The sequence below is a fragment of the Microtus oregoni genome, unplaced genomic scaffold (assembly GCF_018167655.1).
Source record: "Microtus oregoni isolate MIOR12 unplaced genomic scaffold, Mior012 000003F_ref0000135, whole genome shotgun sequence".
Taxonomy (NCBI): Eukaryota; Metazoa; Chordata; class Mammalia; order Rodentia; family Cricetidae; genus Microtus; species Microtus oregoni.
In genome coordinates this window covers 62277570-62300867 of record NW_024543062.1, presented here as the reverse complement: position 1 = coordinate 62300867, position 23298 = coordinate 62277570, and the positions used below count along the sequence as shown (strand labels likewise).

Sequence of the window (23298 nt, the reverse complement as noted above, 5' to 3'; positions counted from 1 at the left end):
GAACACTGTATACATAATAAGTAAATCTGTTTTTTATAAAAAGAATTTAATCAGAAACCTGGGAGTGGGAGGAGAGGGGGAAGCACACCTTTAGTTTTTAATCCCAACACTCTGGAGACAGAAGCAGGCAGATCTCTGTGAGTGTGGTGCCAGCAGAACCTAAGTGACAAGTTCTAGGCCAGCCAGGGCCACACAAAGAGACCCGGTCTCAGAAAAAAAAAAAGAAGAAGAAGAAAGCAAAAAATAATTTAGCCAGGTGTGGTGGTTACATGCTGGTCATTCCATAACTTCAGAGGCTAAGGCAAGGAAGATGAAAAAGTTCAAGGCCAGCCCGGGCACCATAGAAAGACTGTCTCAAAACAACAGCACCAAGACTCAAGAAGCTAGCAATAGGGCACTCAGCCGGGCGTGGGACCACTGAGAGACCCTGCTGAGTCGGGTCCAGTTGAGTGCAGGACGAGCCGCACTCTGAGGCTGAGAACTCTTTCTTTTCCATTGAAAAATTTTATTTATTTTTATTGTGTATGAGTGTTTGCCTACGTGTATGTATGAGCATCAAATGTCTGGTACCTGAGGAGGCCAGGAGAGGCCAGAAGAGGACATTGAATCCCCTGGAATTGAGGTTGATAAAGTTGTGACTTACCATGAAGGTACTGGGAAGTGAACCTGGGTCCTCTTCAAGAGGATCGAGTGCTCTTGCCTCCATCTCTCTAGCTCTGAGAATTACTTCTCTTTTGTTGTTTTTGTTTTGTTTTGTTTTGTTTGGTCTTGGTGTTTTGAGACGGGGTTTTTCTGTGTAGTCCTGGCTGTCCTGGAACTCACGATATAGACCAGGTTGGCCTTGAACTCAGAAATCTGCTTGCCTCTGCCTCCTGAATGCTGGATAAAATGTGTCCACCATCACCTCCTGGTGAGAATTACCATTTCTTAAGCAATCTACAGTGTGTGTGCGAGCGCGCATGTGTGTGTGTGCACGCGCGCATGTGTGTGTGTGTGTTGAAGTGTGTGCACAAGACCATGGGTGTCCTCCTCTATTACCCTCCACCTTATTCCTACGAGACAGGGTATCTCACCAAAATCTGGAGCTAATCAGCAAGCCTCAGGGGTCCCCCATCTCTGCCCCAGCACACCCCAGAACTAGGGTTAGAGGCATGTGTGCGCACAGCCACTGGGCTTTTAATGTGACTGCTGGAATTTCTATCTCAGGTCCTCATAATTGCACAGCAATGAACCATGCCCCCGGCTCATGCTAGATGTTTTATAAACAAGATTTCATTTAACTTTCAAACAATTGTAGAAATAGACCACATTTCCTTCACGGAAAGCAAAGCTTAGGGAGTCAACCCAGAGCCCAAGGCCACAGGCAATCCCTAGAGCATCTATGCCAGACTCTTCTGTGGTCAGAGACCATTTCTTTCTTGAGTGACTCTATGGTCTATGACTCACAGAATCTCAGTGGGGATGGGGCTGCATCCTGGTGTGTGGCAGAAATCCACCACACACATCCCGGAGCCCGACCTGCTCCAGGCTGCCTTGCCCTGGAGCCTAGCTTCAGTCGGAGACGAAAAGCACACCTGCTCTGGATAGACACTACTGCATGACGCGAGTGACAGAGAAAGTCACACCTGCTCTGGATAGACACTACTGCATGACGCGAGTGACAGAGAAAGTCACTCGCCTCTGCTAGCCTCCGTCTTCTCATCCCTAAAATAAAATTATAGCATTTGTTTAGCCCTCGGGGTAAATGTGACCTGCTACATAATTGCCATTCGCACCTCTTCTGGGCAGCCCCTGAGCTCATCTGCCAGTCTGCACTGTGGCTGTCCAGCCCTTCTCTGATCTGTTTGCTCTCTGCTCGCTTCTCCTCCAAGTGCCAAGTGCCAGGGAGTTAGCTGCCAATGCCTCCTGGATTTCAAGGGTTACTGCTACTCACACCAGCAGGGTGGCGGCGGCAGCGGTGGTGTGGTGGTGGTGGTGGTGGGGAATAAAAGAAAATGCCAGCCATGAGGGAATGAGGGAAACCGGCCATTGCTGGATTCCTTTTTTTATTTGCTTGTTTTTTCGAGACAGGGTTTCTCTGTAGCTTTGGAGCCTGTACTGGAACTAGCTCTTGTAGACCAGGCTGGCCTCAAACTCACAGAGATCCGCCTGCCTACGCCTCCCGAGCGCTGGGATGAAAGGTGTGTGCCAGCGCCTGGCCCATTGCTGGATTCTTACCAGCACTGTAGTCCTCCCTTCTGAGGAGGCAGCTGCCTGCCTGTGCTCATGGAGGGCCCTCTTTTATTCTATCACTCAACAAAACTCTCACTCAGGTCCCCACCTTGCCCCTCGCTTCCTCTCAGGGAAAAGAGGCCAATCCTTTCTTGTAGGATGCCTCCTTTTCTGGAAGCTTCCATCTGGGTTCCTGGTCAGGACTGTTCTGGGTGGCTTTGGGTCTCAAGAGGGTGGTTTGTGTTTCTGCTGAGCCCTGCCTTGAAATCCCTCCTCTGCTCAGCCTTCTGTCATTCTTCTCAGAGACAAAGATCCCCCTCCAGACTTTCCCATCCTGGAGGGAAGAGAAGGCAAAGGGGTGGGTGGAAGGAAACCTCAAGTCTGAGAACCTCCCGCCGTTCCAGAGAAGAGAGAAGCCTGGCCCACTGACCTCCAGTTGCCCGGATGACGTGTGCTCCTTCTATCTCTCCAGGAGTAAATATTGGCTTAAATTCATTTACCAGTTGTTTAATTAAGAGCATTCAGTCATGGCTCATGAGTGGTAGGGATCCTGGGAAGAAATGCTCAAAGATAGCAGTGCCCACAGGAGCTGTTGTGTTGGCAGGCTCCCTGGGCCAACAGTAGCTCTGGGGAAGTGCAAGCCACAAATTCCTTCCTTGCCCAGGCTACATGAGCCTCTGTCTGGTGCCACCAACTTGTGAGGTTGGGCTGGGCCATTGGAATGCAGGCCTCTGGAGAGGCTGGTTTCTTGCCAATCCATTTGGCACTTGTCTGATTCAGGACGGCCTGGTATTTTAGGTATTGTACCCGGTCACGCCACCATTATTTGGTCACCTGTTAGTGACCGCACATTCAGATATGCCTGAATCATTCAAGCAGAAGGTCTGTGGACCAAGCTGATCACTCAGATGGGTTCCAGTGAGTAGGTCTGGAATCTGTCGCACAGTACAGCCAGGTTCTACTCCAGGGAAACTCTAGGGGCTCACAGTACTGGGTCACGTGGCTCATCCCGGAAGAAACCCCGATATAAGGCTAGGCCTTTTCCTCTTCCTCACTCCTCAGTGCCCTGTGCCTGTCCACGGTGACCCCAGATGCTGACCCCTGCTCACCCCTCCCTGTTCTACAGGCCCTGTGATCACTCAAGCCACACCTGGCTGTGCTGGGGCCCCAGGGGCTCCTAGGCTGCAAGAAAAGGGGAAGTTGGCCTGAGAGGAGATTAGGGAAATCAGCAACAACTCCAGACTACCATCTTCCCAGGGCTGGGTTCATTTGGGGTGACTGCAAAGACACCCTGCTGTCTCTCTAATGCTGGACCTCAGACGGTAGTTTTCCCACTGGCCCTCGGTACATGTCTGGCTGGACCCAGCCCTGTCCGACAGCTGGGACTTGAACAAGTGGTAAGGGGACACAACCTGCCTAGGCATTTTCTGGGTTGTGCTAACCCTTAGAGGCCATGACTCATGACCACAAGGCTGTTTGTACCTCTCCATCCCCAGTTTGGGGGTGGAGGGCAAAATCAGCACTGGCATGGTGCCAAACAGAGCCTGCATCACTTCGGGGAGTGGCAGGGCTGGAGAGGGTTCTGAGCACTTCCTGGCTGTAACAGCAGAGACAAATTCCTGGGCTCTGGCTAGGAGCTTTATACAATCTAGTGCTTGACTTTAATTTAAAATGCTAGCTGAGCTGGGTGGTGGTGCACACCTTTAATCCCAGCACTCAGGAGGCAGAGGCAAGTGGATCTCTGTGAGTTCGAGGCCAGCTTGGTGTACAAAAGCTAGTTCCTGGAGAGGCTCCAAAGCTACACAGAGAAACCCTGTCTCGAAAAAAACAAAAAACAAAACAAAACAAAGCTAGCCACAGTCATATCTTTTATTTCTACTATAGACTCACCTTCTCCCTTAGGCTGGGCAGCTTTCTTTTTTTTTTTTTTTTTTTTTTTTTTTTGAGACAGGGTTTCTCTGTAGCTTTTTCGGTTCCTGTCCTGGAACTAGCTCTTGTAGACCAGGCTGGCCTCGAACTCACAGAGATCCGCCTACCTCTGCCTCCCGAGTGCCGGGATTAAAGGCGTGCGCCACCACTGCCCAGCGTGGGCAGCTTTCTTTATAGTTCTGTTCTTCCCATACAACTTGGCATCATACAGGCCCAGGAGGCTCAGACAGGAGACCAGAGAACTCGGGGTAAGGATGGGGAAGAGGTGCTTCCCTCCCAGCCCAGGCTGCTGCTGGCCTTCCTCCAGCCCCATACCTTACCCTGGGCAGCGGTATTTGCATAGGACTGCTGGCCTTGTCCATTCCTCTATTCTATGGCTAGTGGTCACGGCTGGCTGGAGCCATGAGGGCATTTATGCCAAGCTAATCGCTTGGTACCTCCCCGCTGTCCAGCCAGCCGACCACTCTGTCGCTATGGAAGCCTCTCTAGTGAGGGACCTCGCCTGTCAATCCATTTCTCCTACCACACATCTGCCTCCATGCCAGGTGGACCTGTCAGCCAGACACGTCTCACACAGCTCTGGTCAGAAGGCTCTGAGAGTATCCCAGCTGACTCTGTCCGTCACTGGTATCCATGCATCTTTCAGTGGAGTGGGGAGGGGGTGAGGGTGTGTGTGGGTGTGCGTAACTGTTCTAGAACAAACTTTGAGCCAGGATTACTGTGTGTGTGTGTGCGTGCGCGCGCATGCCCTCAGGTACATGCCATGGCACACGTATGGAATTCAGAGGACACCATGCCAGGGTTGGTTGACTGATTCTGTTTTTCCCTGGAGATAGATACCAGGAGATCAGTTTACATGAGAAGGGTTTTCACCTACTGAGCCAGCTCAGTGTTCCACCATGCCTCTTTCTAACTCACTTCCTAAAGTCTACCCTCAGAATCCCCTGGAAGCCAGTGTGTCCTTGCTGGCTTTGCTGAGTTCTGGGTAGCCATGTGGCAAGACGTGGGGCTCCCTCTGTTTTACTTGATCTCCCCAAGTCTCCTAGAACCCCATAGTCATGGAGGGCCAAGCTGGAAGCGCATGATTCTCAGCTTGAGTTTCTCTTGCCTGGAGCAGGGGAGGCAACTTTGTTGTTTCCTGAGAGGGGGTTAGGAGGGGGTGAGGTTGGGGTTTGGGGTTTAATTACGGAGCAGGAACTTGGTGGTCAGGTGCTCCCACAGGGCATATGGCACCTTCTCGCGGCACCCGTCTAATGAGATGGTACCAGGCGGTTGGCAGGTGGGCTCTGTAATTTAAGGGGCCTGATTGCAGTGGCGGTGAGCGCCTTTAGCTTCATCAGAGCAAAATCCTCTTTGACTTTTTCTGACTCAACTGAGGGGTCGGGGGGTTGAGTTCTGGTCTCTCTCAACGTGTTGCAACATGGCACGCTCTTCGGTGGCCCAGTGGGTGAGTTCAGCGGCCTCTAACTCCACGTGGCTGTTTAGAGCAGTGTCGTGTTTGGACACTGTTTGGCACAGGATGACGCAGAGAGGAAAGTCAGGATCTCAAATGCATCTCCCGACAGTTCCTCCTCCGCACCTGCCTAAGAAGCTGCCACATTGTATGTGGGGGGCGTCTGTCACCTACAGGGGGAAGCTCTTAGAACCTTCCGAGACCCTCAGAAAAATTTTCTCTCTGAAAACTGACAACAGCTAATGATTCCCCTCATTAGTCTGCCACTAAAAGCTAAAATTCCTTCCCTGGGGGAAAATGTAAACAACAGCAGCTCCCTCCTTCTGATGTCCCAGTGACAAACCAAACTTAGATTCCACCACAGCTCATCCAATGGGTTTCTCGGGTTGGCTCATACAGCATGGGGGGGGGGGGCTCCTGACAGGAGCACAGGTGACCCCCCCAAAGCAGCTGAACTAGAAGGTCTGGTATACCCAGCATGGACGACCTTTCTCCAGAGGTGCATGGATGAACCCCTCTCCCCTAGCCTTTCCCAGTCTGTGTACTCTGGTTCCCACCTGAGACCCCAGGCCTGCAGATAATTTGGGCAGAACTGCGTATGATTGGCTGAGAGGGTGGTTGGTTCAATGGCCCTCCCCACCTGCCGGTGGACCGCAGGTCTTGAACATGGTGGACTCTCAGGGAAATGACAGCAGTGGGGCTCAGAGGACAGAGCCTTACATATTTCAAGAACCACACTGAGCTCTTTTCAGTCACCGTCCATCCGTCAGCACATGACCCCAGAAGAATGGCACTATTCTACCCATTCTACAGACGAAGAGGCCGAGGCACAAAGTAGCAGTTTATCACACAGAGCGGAAGCCGGCAGGACTGCTCTAGCACGCTAGTGTGTGGAGACTCTCTTCTTAGATGAATGCATCTCTTGCCCCTGCATTTCATGTCCCTCTTCCGTAGTCCATAGGATGGGTTTGTAAACTGTTTTTACAAAGAGCTAAAGTCACATCTAGAGCCCTCCTAAGCTCAGGGTGTAACATTCCCCACCCTTACGAAGTCAGGAGGCTGGGGCCCCAGGAGAAGTGCTCCACCACTGAAAAAGTAGCAGTTAGTATCTTCGAAGGGAAGAAAACAAGGGAGGGCGAGAGGACCAGGGAGGCTCATCCCTGAGGGCGAGAGGACCAGGGAGGCCCATCCCTGAGGGCGAGAGGACCAGGGAGGCCCATCCCTGAGGGCGAGAGGACCAGAGAGGCTCATCCCTGAGGGCGAGAGAAATCGGGAGGCCCATCCCTGAGGGCGAGAGGACCGGGGAGGCCCATCCCTGCTTTCAAGCTGGGTCGTCTACACAATGCAATGCGTTTGTGCTTGCATAGTGCTGGCATCAGATGCAACACAAAGCCTTCATTCAGCCGGCCAGGTAACCACTCTACTGCTGAGCCACACTCCAGCCCCCAAATGAGATTCTAGATAACACGTCTACAGAGAAGACCTGCCTTAATCTAAGCAGGAGCCACAGTGCAAACTGAATAAAGCCTCCAGTGCCTGCCCAGCCTGTCAGTAGGCACAGGACCACTCGTCTTCTGGGGACTGGGGCAGTGACCCAGGCAGTGGGCTTAGGGCCTGGCGTTAAGGAAGAAGCCATTAAGCGTGAACAGGATGTCCTGCAATTCGCTTTGTTTGCTTTCTCTGCAGGGTAGAAGGCAGGAGACAGCCTGGGAGGCTGGCACACTGCCAGGTTCCTCCTCCTTTAGGTCTGAGTGACTTAGCATCCACAATGCCCTCAGTCTTCCTTCCCCGCCCTCCATTCACCTCTTAGACTAGTACTCAGTCCTAATTCCAGACCTTCCCTGGAAAAGGTCACCAATCAGGTGATAAGGCCCATCTCACGCCAGGACTGAGCAAGTCCTGGGCAAACCAAGGCAGCAGGCCATCTACCCAGAGTTTCCAATGCTGCCTTGTGGTCATTAACAGCCTGGACCTTCCGCTCCTCCCGACTCCCCTCATTGTCTCCCCTCCTCTTGGCTCTTGTCCTACCTTCTGGTTTGCTCCCCCTCTTCTCAGGTTAGCTCTTGTTCTTCAGTTCCACCATCTTGGTTCTCCAGGATCTGGAGAACCCTGTTTGTTCTGTGCTGGTTGCTGGGGCAAGACACAGTCTCTTGAGCGACTCACAACCCAGTAAAAGACACACAGAGATGGAAGGTAGAGACCAAGCCTGTCTACACAGCATCAGGGACCGTGTGTGCCAGGGAGACAGTCACTGAGCTGGGCTGTAAAGAATGAACAAGAGTCTAGTAGGCTAGAGGGGAAGGAGAAAGCTTCCCTAGCAGGTAGGAATGAGAATGGTAGAGTTGCACACCAGGGAGGTGGACATAGTTTTATGCACCTGGACATGCACCGTAAAAGGGAAAAAGTCAAGGGGAGTTGAGGAGGAAGGCACGGACAGGTCACAAAGGACCTGGTGTGTCACGCCTCTATGACAAAGTCTCTGCTTGAGCTTGAAGAAGCCCACAGCCCCCCAAAATGAAAAGGCTGTGCTTCTGTGACTTTGACTTTGGTAAGGGGGCCATCAGATTCCAAAGGCAGACTTGGTGACTCCAGGCCACTATCAGGAACCGCTGGAAGCTGCTGGGCAGAGGAAACCGCTGTCAGAGATCTGCTTTCAGTTGCAGTCTCTGGTGGCCAACTGAGGCAAGAGTTACAAGAGGTGAAAGTCAGGGTCAGTTTCCAAGTGCAGCCCTCAGGTTTTGGCCTCTCCAGGGCAGTGAGGCACCTCTGTCTCCCACCTCCTGGTCCACCCAATACTCTCCTGGACACATCCACAGGCTTTCAGCAGGACGTTCTCACATCTGAAACCAATACCTGGCTTCTTCACAGGGCACATAACTGAGTAGATGTTTCCTACTGGACTTGAGGCCAGCTCTAAAGTGAACTTACACGATGAGTCTTAGGGTTTGGCTTACGACTTTCTAGCAATCGATCAACTCTTGTTCCCAAAAGTTTTCAAATTCCTTAAGGTTTTCTGAGAAGACAAATCTGTTGCTCCCAAGTCGGAAAGTGACTGTACATCCCTGTAATACAGGGACGAATCTTCAGCCCCATTCCAGGAATGGGCAAGCCCCAGACCCAGCTCCAAGAACTGTTCCTCTGGACCCTGCCAGGAGATCCTCTCAGTGGCCTGCCCTCCCCGCCAACCTCACCAGCATCCTCCCCAACCACTGCTCCAGTCTTGTTGCTAAGGGACACCTTCCCATTTACTCAGGCTCTGTGGGATGGCTTTGTTGCCATGGTAATGCATCAATCTGGAGAGGGAGAGGGAGAGAGAGGTAAGTGTTGGGACTGCTGCTGAATGCAGGGGTGGGGTTCTAATTTGATGATTGCCAGGGTCAACAAGGCAGGTATGTCTACCCTGCCGCAAAGCCCTCTGGGGATGAAGTTGTCATTCCAATGAAGTCTAGAGTAGTTATGCAAGGAGTGTTTGTGTGTGTGTGTGTGTGTCTGTATGTGTACATACATGAACATACACATGCCTGGGCAGGATACCTGGTACAGTGATAAAACCAGAAATCCTGAACTCAGCTGAAATCACACTGGAATGACATTTTTCTGCAAATTATTCCCTATCTCTGCACATCATTGGAAAACAATGACCAGGGATTAAAACTGGCTCTGTCCAGCCCTGTCCTGTTGTCCCCACTGATTATTAGATCTGAGGCCACTTGGGCTGAGGCATGTTGGTCTATCCTCAGGTCTCTGCAGTCCCTCTCTGTTCTCCCTGCCCAGGACACGACTGTTGTTAGAGCAAACCTCTCTGATTGTCATTTCCTACTTCTGAACCTTGGACTCCCCAGTCTCAAGCAGACGGCTTTGCAGCTTGTCCAGCCTCTGGGAGCCTTGTCCCATAAGAGATATGGACATTCCTACTGCACCATTCTGTTGAAGAGAAAAATTGAGACTGGGCCCTGGATAACTAGAGTAAGTCTTGCATCTTCATGGAAGGCTTGGGTTTCTAGCCTTCCAAGGGTCCCTGAAAGGCTTCTGGAGGCCACCTACATGTGTGTGTGTGTGTGTGTCTGTGTGTGTGTGTGTGTCTGTATGTGTGTGTGCACATACGCATGTGCTCACCAGAAGAGCTTCACAGCCAGCCAAGCTCTCCCTGTAGCCTTCTGGGGAAAGAAGTGGGACAAGCTTGAACTTTGGGTTTACAGAAATTATTCAAATGTGCTGCCCACACAGTCTGTGAGGGAGAGCAGTTTCCAGATCCCCCACATATCCCTCAGGCACCTCAGGACACAATCCTATCTGCAGAGCTCAGAACAGAAAGGGGGGAGTTGGGCTGCTCCTCACCCCCACCCTTTGCTGCTCAGGTCTGCCGGAATCATGCCACTACAAGGACCACCCTGGGCCTCCCACGAATACTCCAAGTTCTCCCAGATAGAAAGAAGGGGATGCTGAAGGAGAGACCCCAGGAGTGGGGCTGCTAGGAACACTCTCAGTTGAGAGCCTGCTGTCTGATCCTCTGTGAGGATGGAGACACATGGGCTGCAGAGAAGGGAAGGAATATTGATGGGGTGTCGGGTGCCAAGTTTACATCTCTCTGAACTCACGGAGCCTCATGAGAGAGGGCCTGTTACCATCTCCTGCACAGATAGAAAACAACAAGCCAAGGTCACTCGGTCTTTGGGGCTTTACAGCCGGAGGTCTTGATTAGAGGCTAGCAGATTGGCCGTCCTGCCTTAGTGCCAGCTAGTGTTGCAGCTACCGAACTGTCTGGAGAGATGTGTGCAAGGAAACTGGCAGAACTGAGGGAGGACAGCGAAAGCTTTGGAAGGCAGTCTCGGGAGGACACAGATGGGGAGCAGATGAGGGTGTCTCAAGCGTCACATCGTCAGCTCCTATGCCTGGATGGACATGAAGTGCCCACGGCATACTCAGGACTCAGCTGGGGCCCTGCCACGTCAGACCTTCACTCTTATCTAGCTAACCCTTCTTCCCAGGGCTTTTTCTGGGACTGTTGACGCTCTGTGTGTCATTCTCTGTGTGTTTAGATACCCATTACAGCCACCGGTGCCGCCTTCGTTTAGGTTTTTGGAGACAAGATCTCACCTCTGAGTAGTCTAAGCCAGCTTCCAGCTCATTATATCCTCTTGCCTCAGCATCCCCAGTGTTGGGATCACCACGCCAGCTGAGACAATGACTCTATTTTTTTATCATTATTTTTATTATTGGTACTGGAAATTAAATCTAGGGTATGCCTGCTATGCAAGCACTCTACCACTGAGTTATACCCCTAGGCCCTTTATATTATTTAGACACCCAGACTGGACTGGACTCCACATGTAGACCAGACATGTGTTGAACTTTTCATCCTCTTGCTTCTTTAGCCTTCGGACGAGCTGGGATTGCAGCCCTGAGCCCCGCTAAGACCTTTCAAAATTGCCCCCTTTATAAAGGGGTGACTTCAAAATTCTGAATGGAACTCCCGAATGGAGATGGGATGATTTGACCGTCTTGAGCCAGGCAACTGGCCTTGTATTGTTTACGCTGGCTGTCAGTGTCCTTTGTCAAGGGATGCTGGGGCAGAATAAAGCTGCTGTCCTCTGCCCCAGCCAACGTTGTCTTGGCATGTGACAGTCCCTCTGCACGCCTCTCTCCCAGCGGATAATGAGTCGCACGAGAACGGGCTGAGCCCAACGACCCAGCATCTTACATACAGCAAGCACTTCAGAAATGTTTTTTGGGTAGGCAAAGGATGGTAGTTACCTCTACTGCTTTCGGAGTCCTTGTGAGCCAAGCCCTGGGCTAGGCCTTTAGCATCCACGATCTCTGATATATACCACAATCATAAGATTGACTTTAGTGTCTTTCTCCTATAGATTTGCCAAATTAGGCCCAAGATCACATAGTGGTCCAAAGGAGGGCTGGGTGTGAGGGCACACTGAAGAAGCCTCAAGGCCCTGTCCAGCCCATCACACTGCTGCCCCCAACCTTGACTCTCTTAACTCTTTGATCTTGCGGCACAAACAGACACATGGTTCTGTGAGTGTTCTAACCAGCTCTCAAATCAGGTTTCCTCTCTCCACTTCTGGGACTGTCACAGTCTATGACGGCCTCTCTTTTCACTGGGATTGGCCCCCGACTGGGATTGCCATCTCTGGCTTCGCCCCCACTAGCAGCCTTCCACTTGGTCACTGTAGTGACCCAAGGTGACCTGGTGAGATGTCTTTCCTGAGATGCTCTACGCTACTCCATGTCATCCTGGTTTTAGTATCACCCCTGCAGGGAAAAGAGAACGACCCTTCTTCCCTCCCGGCTTCCCTTCCAGTAACCCTCAGCTCAGGCGGAGCACAGGGACTGTCCCTGGGCCATCCAATACTGACCCCTGGGCCGCAGAAGTGTCACAATGGGCCAGTTGCCATCCCGTGGCCACACTTCAGGGCTTGGTGGCCGCTGAACTTGTACCCCTGAGGGGACAATAGGACCCCAGCTCTATTCTTTGCTCTCTTTGACTTCCAAGCCCTGAGACGGATGGCGTTGCTCTTCCACCTGCTCCTAACCATGACGTACTATGCTGTCATGGTTTCGAAAGCAGTCATTTGTTCATGGACTGTTCATGCTCTCTCTCTCTCTCTCTCTCTCTCTCTCTCTCTCTCTCCCTTCCTCCTTCTCATGTTCCCTTTATAAGATGGCTATCTCAGTCATTTGATACAGCAACAGAAAGCAGACTTGAGCACCCGTTTGCTTCCCTTCCCCACGAGCTCCTGGGGGAGGCTAGGGTCTGGGTTTTATATATCCTCTGTGCTCAGGGGCCTGACTACTGTTTGACATGCAGAAGATCCTCAGAAACTGCTTGTTGAGACCTTTTGATCTTACCCCCTGGCTCTCTGAATCTCTACCCTTTGGTCCCATCATCTCTAATCCCCTAGATACTTAGCCATAGTCCAGCCCTCCAGCCCTGCCTGAACTTGGCATTGCCTCCCTACTCCCTGCTGTTATTGTTCTCCTCCTCTTCTTCCTCTTCCTCCTCTTCTTCCTCCTCCTCAACTTCCTCCTCTTCGTCTTCTTGAGACTGGGCCTCACTGGGCAGCCTTGACTGGCCTGGAACTCACTCTGGAGACCAGACTGACCTGTGTTTTCCTCCTGCCTGCTGGGTTTACAGGCCTGGGCCACTACACCTCATTCCCTTTCCTCTTACTTAGTCATACAGCAGGACAGGCTGTATCGTCTGCCCCCAACCCAGAGGCTCTGGCTGCAGCCGCACTCTGAAGCCTTCAGCTTGTGGCAGACAGAGTTTTATAAAGCACTCGTGCCCAGAGAAATCTCTATGCCCTGGTAGAGAAAACAGGTAGCCTAGAGTTGGGAGGCCCTTTGTGGGATGTCAACCCCCCGAGGTCACTCTCATGCTTAGGCCCTGTGTCTTCTTTCTCCTGTCTCCAGCTGTGGTTGTGACCTCAGGCCCATGTCTTTCAGAAGACTGCCCTACTCCCAACACCACACCCCCCTTAAGCCAAGAGTTGGATTCAAAGCGCCCTTCTCAAGAGCACCCAGGTTGTAGAAGTCTTGTCTTCTAGGGCATAGGCCTGTGTCGGAGGACCCCTCAGAGCACAGGAAGGAAGACTAGAGGGCCCTGCCTGAGAGCACAGTCCTTCAAGCTGTTCCAGCTTTTTGATGTTGTGTGCTTTAAAAAAAAGATATTCATTTTTAGCTTATGTGTATATGTGTTTTACTTACATCTAGACGTGTGTACCACATATGTTCTCGGTGCCATGGAGACCAGAAGAAGGGGCCAGATCCCCTAGAACAGGAGTCACAGACAGTTATGACTTGTCATATAGGTACTGGGAACTGAACCTAGGTCCTCTGCAAGAGCAGTCAGTGCCCTTAACCGTTGAACCATCTCTCCAGTATCCCCCAGGGGGCAGTTGTTCTTTTGACCCCTGAAGTTAGATGGTGCAGGTAGGATGATCATTGACCTGGTTCTCATCTTGACTCCCTATGAATACCTTGCAGGACTTTGGGCCCCTTCAGTCTCCTTTCTGGGACTCAGTTTCCCCTTGTGTAAAATGAGAACTGAATTAGCATTGGCTATCTGCAGAGCTTCTTAGATGACTCAGTTGGCCAAAAAAAGACAGTTCCTCTTCACAGTGGAAGTGGAATGCTGTGGGGGAAGGAACTCTTCCTCCATGACATGGAGAGGCAGAGCTGGGGGCAGGGAGGGGGGATTCAGAGACAGGAGAATGGCCCATGCCCTATGCCCTGTGCTTGAACATTAGTCTTAGGTGATAGGCACTGGGCGGGAAGGGGCGAGTTGGCACACAGCAGGTTGGGTAGGGGCATTTAGAGACCTGTCCCCTTGTGGTCCAAACCAGAGGACCTCACCATGTACCCAGGGCCAGCTTGTGAGGGGAAAAGGAAGACACACCGGCCCTAGTTTTCAGAATGGGAGAAAGGGGTGGCCACAAGGACAGAGCGAGAGCAGGGGATTGGCAGCGGCTGTGGGCAGGGCCGGTTCGGACAAGGGCGGAGTCAACTTGTACACGTGAAAAACTCTGGCTGGGGCCGGGCTTTTGCCTTCCTCCTCCTCCTCCTCCTCCTCCTCCTCTTCTTCCCCACCTTCCTGCACCCCTCCCTTCTCCCTCCTCCCACAGCTCAGGTTGCAGCTTTTTTTTTGGAGGGGGGGATACCACTCACCTTTCGAGAGCCAGGAGAGTCAGGGTCCCGAGTGGGGACCCCGGCAGGGCGTGGGGCGCGGGGCAGGTCACCCAGCCTTGGCCTCGCGGCCGCGGCGGGCGCGAGTCGGCTCGCCGCGACCCGGACACGCGCTGAGACCGCGGCGGCTAGAGAGGGGCACCGCGCCGGGCAAGCTGAGCAAAGGTAAGCTGGGCAGCCCTTAAAGGGGCCGTCTACCTTTGCGCTGGAGAGAGCGATTCGAGCAAAATTCCCTAGCTGTTGTGGGCGATTGGCGATAACTGGGCGCGCTTGTGTTTTGGGGGGTGAAGGATGTCCTGGGAAAGCCACTCCCAAGTTCCAGGTGCTGAGGCAGAATGTGTGCCCGGCGGGGACTCTTGATCAGGGACTCCCTTTGACCCCGGGCTCTGTCGGAAGCCTACAAAAGCAAAAGTTCCCACCCAGGCGCAAGCTGGACGCTAATTGCGTTCCTTATGGAAAGGACAAGGGTCAGGAGTCCCGGCTAACGATAGGGCCCTGGAGTGTAGGGCCGGAATGCCTTGTTGAAGGACTTTCTGGGCTTTAGTGAACTTTCCAGCCCCAGAGGCCGTGGGTGGTAGGCCAGAGACCTGGGGCAAACCGAGGACAGGTGAAGCACGCAGCTTCCAGCATTGGCTCCGTGGTGAATAAGGTCGCTAGAGAACGTGTCTCTTCTCTCTTGGGGAAGTCCAGAGAGGCAGTGACCCTCCCTCTTCATGGAGCTAGGGACAGGGATGATAGAGTGTGGAAAAGGGGGGCTGGATGGTTTGGGCTCAGAAGTCCTAGCTTGCTGTGTTTGGAGGACGCAAACCGGACTCTGAAAATGGGGTGGCTCAGAGGCCCTGTTCCACCCTGTTGGGGGACAGGCCACTGGCTTCTGAATGCCTTGTCGTTTGTTTTTTGTTGTTTTCTGTCCTGAGGGGTCAGCGCCCCTCTAGGCCCCAGTGGCCTCATTTATTTCTCCCGAAGCCTTTCACAAAAGCAGGGGTGGGTGGAATTGTAGGATAAAGGCTGTCCTCAGAACCTTTTGACTTTTCCATCCCAGCTCAGCCCATAACAACCTTCCCCATCCTACCCTGCTGCAGTCTGTGGCCTGGGCCCTGTAGTTCATTACCAGCCAGCCCCCGCCACATTAGATGTGAGATTCAGCATAGACACTTAGACACAGTGAGGTGGGGGTCAGGGTGCTGGGAGAGCCAAATCCTTGTATCCTGGACAGCTCATGCTTTTATCATGCCTTGGGCCTGGGATATCATCTGGGATGTGGCCAACAGGCAACTGCGGTTGTGGGCTTGGTGTGCATAGTAAAAGAGGTTTCCTTTGCCCCAGCCAAGCTCCTGTCTCCCTCCAGTCCCTGCTGTGTGCCAAGCAAGGTGTCACAATAATCTCATGATATTTCATGATTGCTGTTATCACCAACCATTTCGCTAGCCAGGGAACAGACCCCAGGGAATGAATGCTCCCAAGGGGATGTAGAGGTGTGATCTGTCTCCTTCTAGCTGATCCCAAGCCTGCTCTCGACCCTGCTCCACCTGGGCAGGACCCACCCTGTGCTGGAATCCTCAGAAAGGGTGATTGGGGTAGTTTTCTCAGTGATCGGGCTCCCCTGTCCTGTGCCAGGCAGAACCAAGCTTTACTAGAGGGACAAGATCTGAGAAGCAAGTCAGTTCCTAGTCTGGGATTGTGCACAGAGGGGCTCCCTGCCCTAGGATCTAGAGGGAATGGGGCTGTGTTTTTCTCCAGACTATGTGTTCTCTGCGAGTTACTCCATCCTGCTCCCAGAGCCCGCCTGATGTGTGTCTTCTGGGTCTAGCCTCCCCCTTCATCCCTCCTCCTCCTCTGATTCCTCCTTTCCTTTCCTAAGTTTGGGACCTGGAGGGGAAGAAGGATGGCCACACCTAAGCCATTATTGGGCCCCGTGTCCTCCCAGCCTGAACTTCCTCAGTGTCCTGTGTGAAGAGGGGCTTCTGATAAGGAGGCTATTCTGTGAGTGGTGTAAGATAACACATGGAAGCCGAGTGTGCTAAGAATTGGGAAAGTCAGTCTCTCGGCGATGCCCTGGGGCTGAGTCTGGACTGTAGGTTTGTCCCTTTAGGTTGGAGAGGAGGGTTCTCTATAAGAGAGTGGGGGAGAGGAATGGAAGCATGCCAGGAAGGGCCAGCGCTCTTGGCTAGGCCCGGTCAGTCAGGTAGCCATGGAGCTGAGGGACTTCAGCCTTTTAGCAGGTCCCTGCTCTGCTCCGCTGTCCACGAGGGCCTGGCTGGCTGGGTTCCAGACCTACCTGCTTAACTTCACTCCTCTGAGAATCAGTCACGTTTCTCTCCCTGGGCTTTGTGTCCCCCAGTAACCCTTTCTCTCTCCTTCCCTGGACCCTTCACCTTCGCTCTCTGGGTACTGGCTGCTGAGTAGGCACTTCCCTGTCTCAGAGGGTAGGAACTCGCCAAGGTTAGCCCTGGCTCCTACAGCGGCATGTGCTTATGAGTGCACATGAGCACATGCACGCATACACACACAAACACACACACACACACACTGCAGCTCCCAGGTGGCCAGAGGCCCAGAATCACTATAGGGCTGGTGGCCAGGCCTGAGCTAGCCTGTGGCACAGCAGGAGGGAGAAGGAGGGAGAAAGTGGGTGCTTTTCTGCCTAACCTACTGCCTGCAGGAAGTATCTGCCCCCAATGCTCCCAAGGCCCTGTCAGCTGAGGAGGTGGGTTTGGGAGGCAGGTCAGGGTCACACAGTTGCCCAACAGCAAGCAGGACCCTGGTAAGTCAGGACACTCTGCCGTGGAAGACATTGTCCCAAACTTTGGAAGGGACCATGGTGATACATACTCTCTTCCTGCGTATGTACACCCTCGATATACTGAATTCCCCTTTTGAGGAGGGGTCTTTCTACAAACCCCTGGCTGTCCTCAGACGCACTATGTCGACCAGGCTGGATTTGAACTCGCAGAGATCGGCCTGCCTTTGCCACCCACTCAAATGGTGGAACTAAAGGCATATGGCACCATGCTAAGCTGACCCTTCTTTAACAAAAAACAAACAAACCAAAAAGACCACTGTGTGTAGACCAGAGACTGATGTCAGATGTCTGCACCACCCTTTTTTTTTTTTTATCAGAGTCTCTTGCTGAGCCTGGAGCTCACCCTCTGGTCAGGCTGACTGGCCCACCGCCTGTCCTTATATCCGCCTGTTTCTGCTGCCTGATGATGGGATTTTAAGCCTACTCCACTGTGTCTGGCTTTTCCGTAGATCCCGGAGATTTGAACTCATGTCCTCCCTCTCGCCGCCATTAGCTGGTCTTCCCTGGAAACAGGTGAAGCAGAAAGAGTGGCCCAGAAGAGGCGGGTTGACTTGTTCGCTCATCATTTACATGTGTGTGTCTCCTGCTGGCCGCTGGCGCAGGCTGATGCTTAGTATAAAATCCGCCCCTACACTCAATAACTTTGGGTGAGCAGTCTGCTCCCCGCTAGCCTCAGCCTCCCGGCTTTGCAGTGGTTCCTGTGGCTGTGAGGATTGCAGTGACGTCATGTCTTCCCTGGGCCTCAGCTTGGTGCCTTACCCGTTGTCATTATTGAAGGGTGGTGGTGAACGAGGTTGCTGGCCCTGCACCTGAATCTTCTCTAAAGGAAATCCTGAGAGCGCTGCTGATTTCTGCCTACACACATTATATCGCTCCCTCTTTTGTCTGGGGAGCCCCTTCAGGAACTAAGCCTTACTTTCCTCTGGTGACAGCCATCCAGCCAAGGAAACTCTTGCAGTGTGGACAGACCTAGGGGACATCGCTGTCCTTTCCATGTGCTAGTGGGATTCACTGCCAGGAGGCAGGTGTGTGGCTGGAGAGCAGGGTCTCCAGACTAGCTACGGCCAGCCAGGAGGTCACAGAGCCTTCCCCTGATCTAACTGTTGCATTTGAGCTGGGTGGCATTTTCTGAGCTGATTCTCTAATGTGGCTTCATCACCAAGCCAGGCAGGCAGAGTGTGCTGTTGGCATCCTTGACAGTGGTACCCAGTAGCTGTGGGGAGCAGAAAGGACATTGAGCTCCATGTCACAAACTCACTTCTGTTCTCAGCTCTGCTCTGTCACTCTCAAGAACCTTGGACAGAAAACTGGCTTGCTTGAGACATAGAAACACAGGCCACAGATTCCTACGCCCCGTCAAGCCCCATTTTATGCCACCATCTTTTGCTGGTGAGACCCCAGCAGGGTCTTAGCCTTGTGACCCTCCAAATTTCACAGCCCAGAAACTTTTTTCCACTGAGTCTAGGTTCCTAGTCTTTGCCATGGTTCAGAGAGGCAAGGAAGCTCCAGGAGCCTCATCCTCCAGTCAGATAGGAGGAGAAAAGTATGAGCAAGGAAGTAGATGCAGGATTCAAATATTGTATATATTGGATATTCAAAGGCAGGGGCTGTAAGGCACGGGCCCTTTTCAGATCTCGCCTACTATGAAATAAGAATAGTTTTATTTGTTTGTTTGTTTATTGAGCCAGTGTCTTATGTGTTCCCATGCTAGCCTCAAACTCGCTATATAGCTGAGGACAGCTTGAAATTCTAATCCTCATTTCTCTTGGCATATGCAACTTCTATAGTTTTTGTAGTACTAGGATTGATCCCAGGGCCTCATGCATGCCAGAACTTTGCCCACTGAACTTTATCTGTAGGCCTGATTTGACTTTTCAAGACAATGTCTTGCTATGTAGCCCTGGCTGGCCTGGGACTTGTAGACCAGGCTGGCCTCCAACTTGTGACAATCTTCCTATTTCTCACTCACGAGTATTAGAATTATAGCCATGTGCTACCGCTCCAGGCCTAAGAGATGTTCTTAGGGTTTTTTTTTTTTTTTGAGTGGTTGGGAAAAACTCAAAAGAATGTTTTATGGCACTTAAATTTGTAAAATTGAGATCTTAGTGTCCTTAAAACTTTCCTAAAATGCAAGGCACAATCATCCTTCACAAGGGTGGCATTGCATGACCGCAGCCGGGAACGGAACCCAGGAGCCTGGGAAGAGTGGCTGGCTGTCTTTTTACCGGAAAAGCTTTCTGACCCTTGCTCAAAGTAATCATGCTATTCCCTGGGCCTTGCACTAAATTGCTCTGGAATCTCAAGCTAAAAATACTCTTTATTTACAAAGAGGTATGGCTCTTTCCTTGCTAGGTAAGCGGTAAGTGTTCAGTATGGGAATGGTAGAAGGCACAGTAGAGGGGCAGTGAAAACCACCCAGGCGACCACTCATGGCATGGGGACCAACTGCCCGTTCTCCACCTGCTGCAATGATGTTTGTATATGCAGGTGGGTCGGTGCATCTATACCCTGACATGCAGCTTCCCTGGGTTGTACACAGCTGCCCTTTTTACTTGAAAACGCCTCTTAGACTGGACTCATGGGAGACATTGGGCCAGAGGTTCCTGGTAGATAGTCGGCCCTTGCATGCCGAGGCCCAGGGTTGAGGGGGCCTGGAGCTGTGGGTCTGAGAGTCACCAGCACGGGGGTTGTGGTTTCCACCCCGGGAGAGGATGAGATCACCCAGGAAATCTACTGTAGAGGGGAAGAGCAAAGGGCCAAAAAGGGAACTTGGGGTGTACTGTCATTCAGGGACAGGTGAGGAAGTGAGTTCACTAGATATGAGGGTGGGAGGGAAGCAGGGGGAGGGGAAGAAATGGAGGGGACCCGGGAGTTGAGCTGTTATTGAGACCAAGCAGCACAAAGCATGGGAGAGGGCCTGGAGCTGAACATGAGCTTGTGAGCCCAGGAAGCGGAAGGGAGCCCTCAAGGGGCCTGTGACCTGGCTGGTGAGTGACACTGACAGGGATATTTAGGGAACCATGGAACAGCCAGGGCCACCCAGAGGCTCTCTAGAGGAGGCATGGGGGAACCCAGGTCAGGGTGGTCACCTGGGACAGTCCCAAGGAGAGCCTGGGCCAGTCAGTGAGCCTGGCAGTGGTTGTGGGAGTGGCCAACCACTCTGATGGGAACAGGGGGCATTAGAAGAGAGTGACCCGTCAAAATGTGCCTAGGGGTTAGTGTGGACCAGGCTGGTGGGGGTGGAAAACAAACAGGACCATGGCTAAAGATGCCAGGAAATTCCCTTATATACCCACTCCCGGCTTCTAGGACTCTGAGGTCCCCTGGGACACTAGCATTCAAAGGCCCCTGCAGTTCTGCACTAAAGTTAAGCATGGAGAAAAAAACGTGAGACGCTGCGGTGGTGGTGGCGCACGCCTTTAATCCCAGCACTCGGGAGGCAGAGGCAGGCGGATCTCTGTGAGTTCAAGGCCAGCCTGGTCTACAAGAGCTAGTTCCAGGACAGGAACCAAAAGCTGTGGAGAAACCCTGTCTCGAAAAATCAAAAAAAAAAAAAAAAAAAAAAAAGAAAGAAACCCTGTCTCGAAAAACCAAAAAAACAAAACAAAAACATGAGACACCATGAGCTACCAGGGAAAACCAAAGGGGCCGGAACTCGATGTCCTGTGTTTCTGCTGTTTGTTCCGAAGGTGTCGGTGGCAGTGTCTGCAGATGTAGAAGGAGGGAAAACAGCTGGGCCTTTAGGGCTTAAGGAAAACCTCAGATAATTAGAAAATACACAGACTTATTTTGAATTGTCTAATAAGAATTACACATGTTTTGAGGACGCGTTGTGATGTGATGTTGCATGTAGCCGTTGCCTAGTGATTAAATCTGGGTATAACCGTTACTCAGAGGTGGGAATGCTCTGAGTCTTTCCTAGCCAGTTCTAGTCTCCATCCTGTGCACAGCAGCAGGATTTATGCGCCCTGCCCCAACTCTGACCCGCTGGCTCTCCTTCTCCTGCCGTCTCTCTGCCCCAGCCCCGGGACCAACCATTCTGCCGTCCTTTTCCATAACAGCAGCTTTCTGTGTGTCTCTGTGTCTTTTCTTATCCACTTGGCTCGCCCGTGGCCTAACCGGCAAGATTTCCTTCTTAATGGTTAAATAGCATTCCCAATTTTAAAATTCACGCACGTGCCCTGGGCACTTGACTGTCGTATTTCATGGGCGCTGAGAATAACACTGCAGGGAAGTGGCTTCTCAGACAGCTTTCCCTTCTCTTGGGTATACACCTCGCAGCAGGATTGCAGGGTCACAGATTTGAGGGACGTCTGAGGGAGGCCCTTTAAGGTGGAGGGCCAGGAGGAGCAGGAGAGGATGAAGAGAGCTCTGAGTGGGAGCAGAGGGGATGGGAGATGGAGGCTGGGCCTGTCCTGCCCCTGCTCCCAGCTGTGGCGTGGTCACGTACTGACTGCTTCTCAGGGAAGTGGCACTTTAGTTGAGTTTGGGAGTGGTTTTGCCGAGAGAAAGATTGAGGAAGGCCCTGTCAGCCCCTATAGATGGTTTGTTCTGTCTACCAGGCCCAGAGCTGACAGAGGAGAGAAGGCAGCTTGTCCTAACTCATTGCCAGGAAACCCAGAACCTCCTTGCAAATTACAGGCAGACCTTAACTGAGTACCACTCCCCCTTCAAAAGAGAAAACTATTAGATTCTGTATGTGCAGAGGTCCCTGCGCTCCGAGAAGCCAGAGGGTAAAGAGGGACATCAGGAGGGCTGAGGTGACCACATGGAAGGCTAGAAGTGGGGTTGGAGCCAGGGCTGTGCCTAGCGGAGCACTTGTCCTGTGAGTCTCTGGTATAATCTGCCTGCAAGAGATGGGAGGCTAAGACGAGGCCCCATCCCACAGCCCTGGAAGCAGCCAGATGCATTTGGTTCTTTTCACTGTCCGCCCTCATTGGAACACCTCCAGATCCGACACTGTGTGACTTCCTGTGAGAATTTCTGCTGGCCAGGAAGCTGTCCTTTCTGCCCCATCCTCCCATCCCCACAGCCATAGATGCAGACGAGGAGGGCTAGGGCATAATGTAAGCCTTGTGCCCAGCCTTTGCGTGTTCATGAGTGACTCTGGGCAGACCATGATCGTGGGGGAGTGGTGAGTTAGACCCGGCCCTTGTCTGTGCACAGACAAGCAAGGGCAGTGAAGGATCAGACAGCTCCTGGGCCAAGTCAGGTGCTCTGTCTGCCAGGTGTGCCAGAATGATATGATGGGGACCCAAAGTCCCAGGCTGGAGGAGATATCACTGGGGAGAGAGGTCACAGTTGACCTGGGTTTGGAGGGTCAGTAGCTAGCTCTCCTCTGGTCCCTGGTCCACCTGCCACTGCAATCCAGTTCCCTTTCTAGCCGCAGAGAGCCAAGGAAGAGTGTCCAGTGTTGGGGAGCTGTACAGCTTATTCTAGGGTACCCAAGGAGAGAGCAGGGCCAGGCTAGCCCTCCTGTGACCCTACCAAGGGGATGATAAGCCTAGAAACAGGTCTCTGGCTGCCTGAAAGAGGTAGTGGGAAGGACAACAGTCCCTGACTGCGTGTAGCAGTGGGTCCTGGAGCTCACATTTGACCAAGGTACCATCTTTGTCCTTGAGGAGTCTAGTGTTTGTGTGCATCTAGGAAGAAAGGCATGTTAAGCACTGTGACTTGGAGCTCAGTGGGCTTCTCACTCCCTTGTTTATTCCTTCTGAGGAGCTGCTGAGTCCAGGCACTGCTGTGTATAAGGGAAACACTGAGTGAGGAAGGCCCCATACCTGTCCTGACCAACATCAGGCGTGGTTCTGAGTATATGCAGGCTGCTCGGATGATGGCAAGAGAAAGCCTCTCGTTTCCCCTGGAGGAAGGAGGTGTGCTCATGTATAGCTTCCCCAGGAGGTGGGGAATGAGGAAGAGCATTCCAGAAGGGTGCTGTATGCAGAGCAGTGGGGTTTGAGTGTGGCAAGGACTGTCAACCCTTGGAAGAGTTGGGAGCTGTTGAGAAGAGAAGAGGGCTGGATGTGGTGGTGCACACCTTTGATCTCGTACATGGGACACAGAGGAAGGAGGACCTCTGTGAGTTCAATGCCAGCCTGGTCTACATCGTGGGCTCCAGGACTGCATAGAGAGACCCTGTCTCTAAAACAGCACCAAAAGAAAAAGAGGGGGAGGAGACAAGGAATCCAGGCACCAGAGTCCT

At 52.4% G+C, this 23298-nt stretch overlaps 1 protein-coding gene and 1 long non-coding RNA gene across 3 annotated transcripts in view; one reads left to right on the top strand and one right to left on the bottom strand.

The window, feature by feature from the left end:
• Positions 1–8147: 8147 nt before the first annotated feature.
• LOC121446364 lies at positions 8148–14401 on the bottom strand. The gene is made up of 3 exons (XR_005974055.1): positions 14276–14401; positions 13316–13379; positions 8148–8270 (listed from the first exon to the last, which is right to left on the bottom strand). It is a non-coding gene; the product is annotated as an uncharacterized LOC121446364 (long non-coding RNA).
• Cdk18 (cyclin dependent kinase 18) overlaps positions 14128–23298 on the top strand; it is a 25684-nt gene continuing 16513 nt past the window's right edge. Inside the window, exon 1 of one of the 2 annotated variants that reach the window (XM_041648939.1) lies at positions 14128–14458. The gene's annotated coding sequence lies outside the window, so the exon portion shown is untranslated. The remainder of the gene's footprint in view (positions 14459–23298) is intronic. The other variant, XM_041648940.1, reaches the window with a different exon arrangement.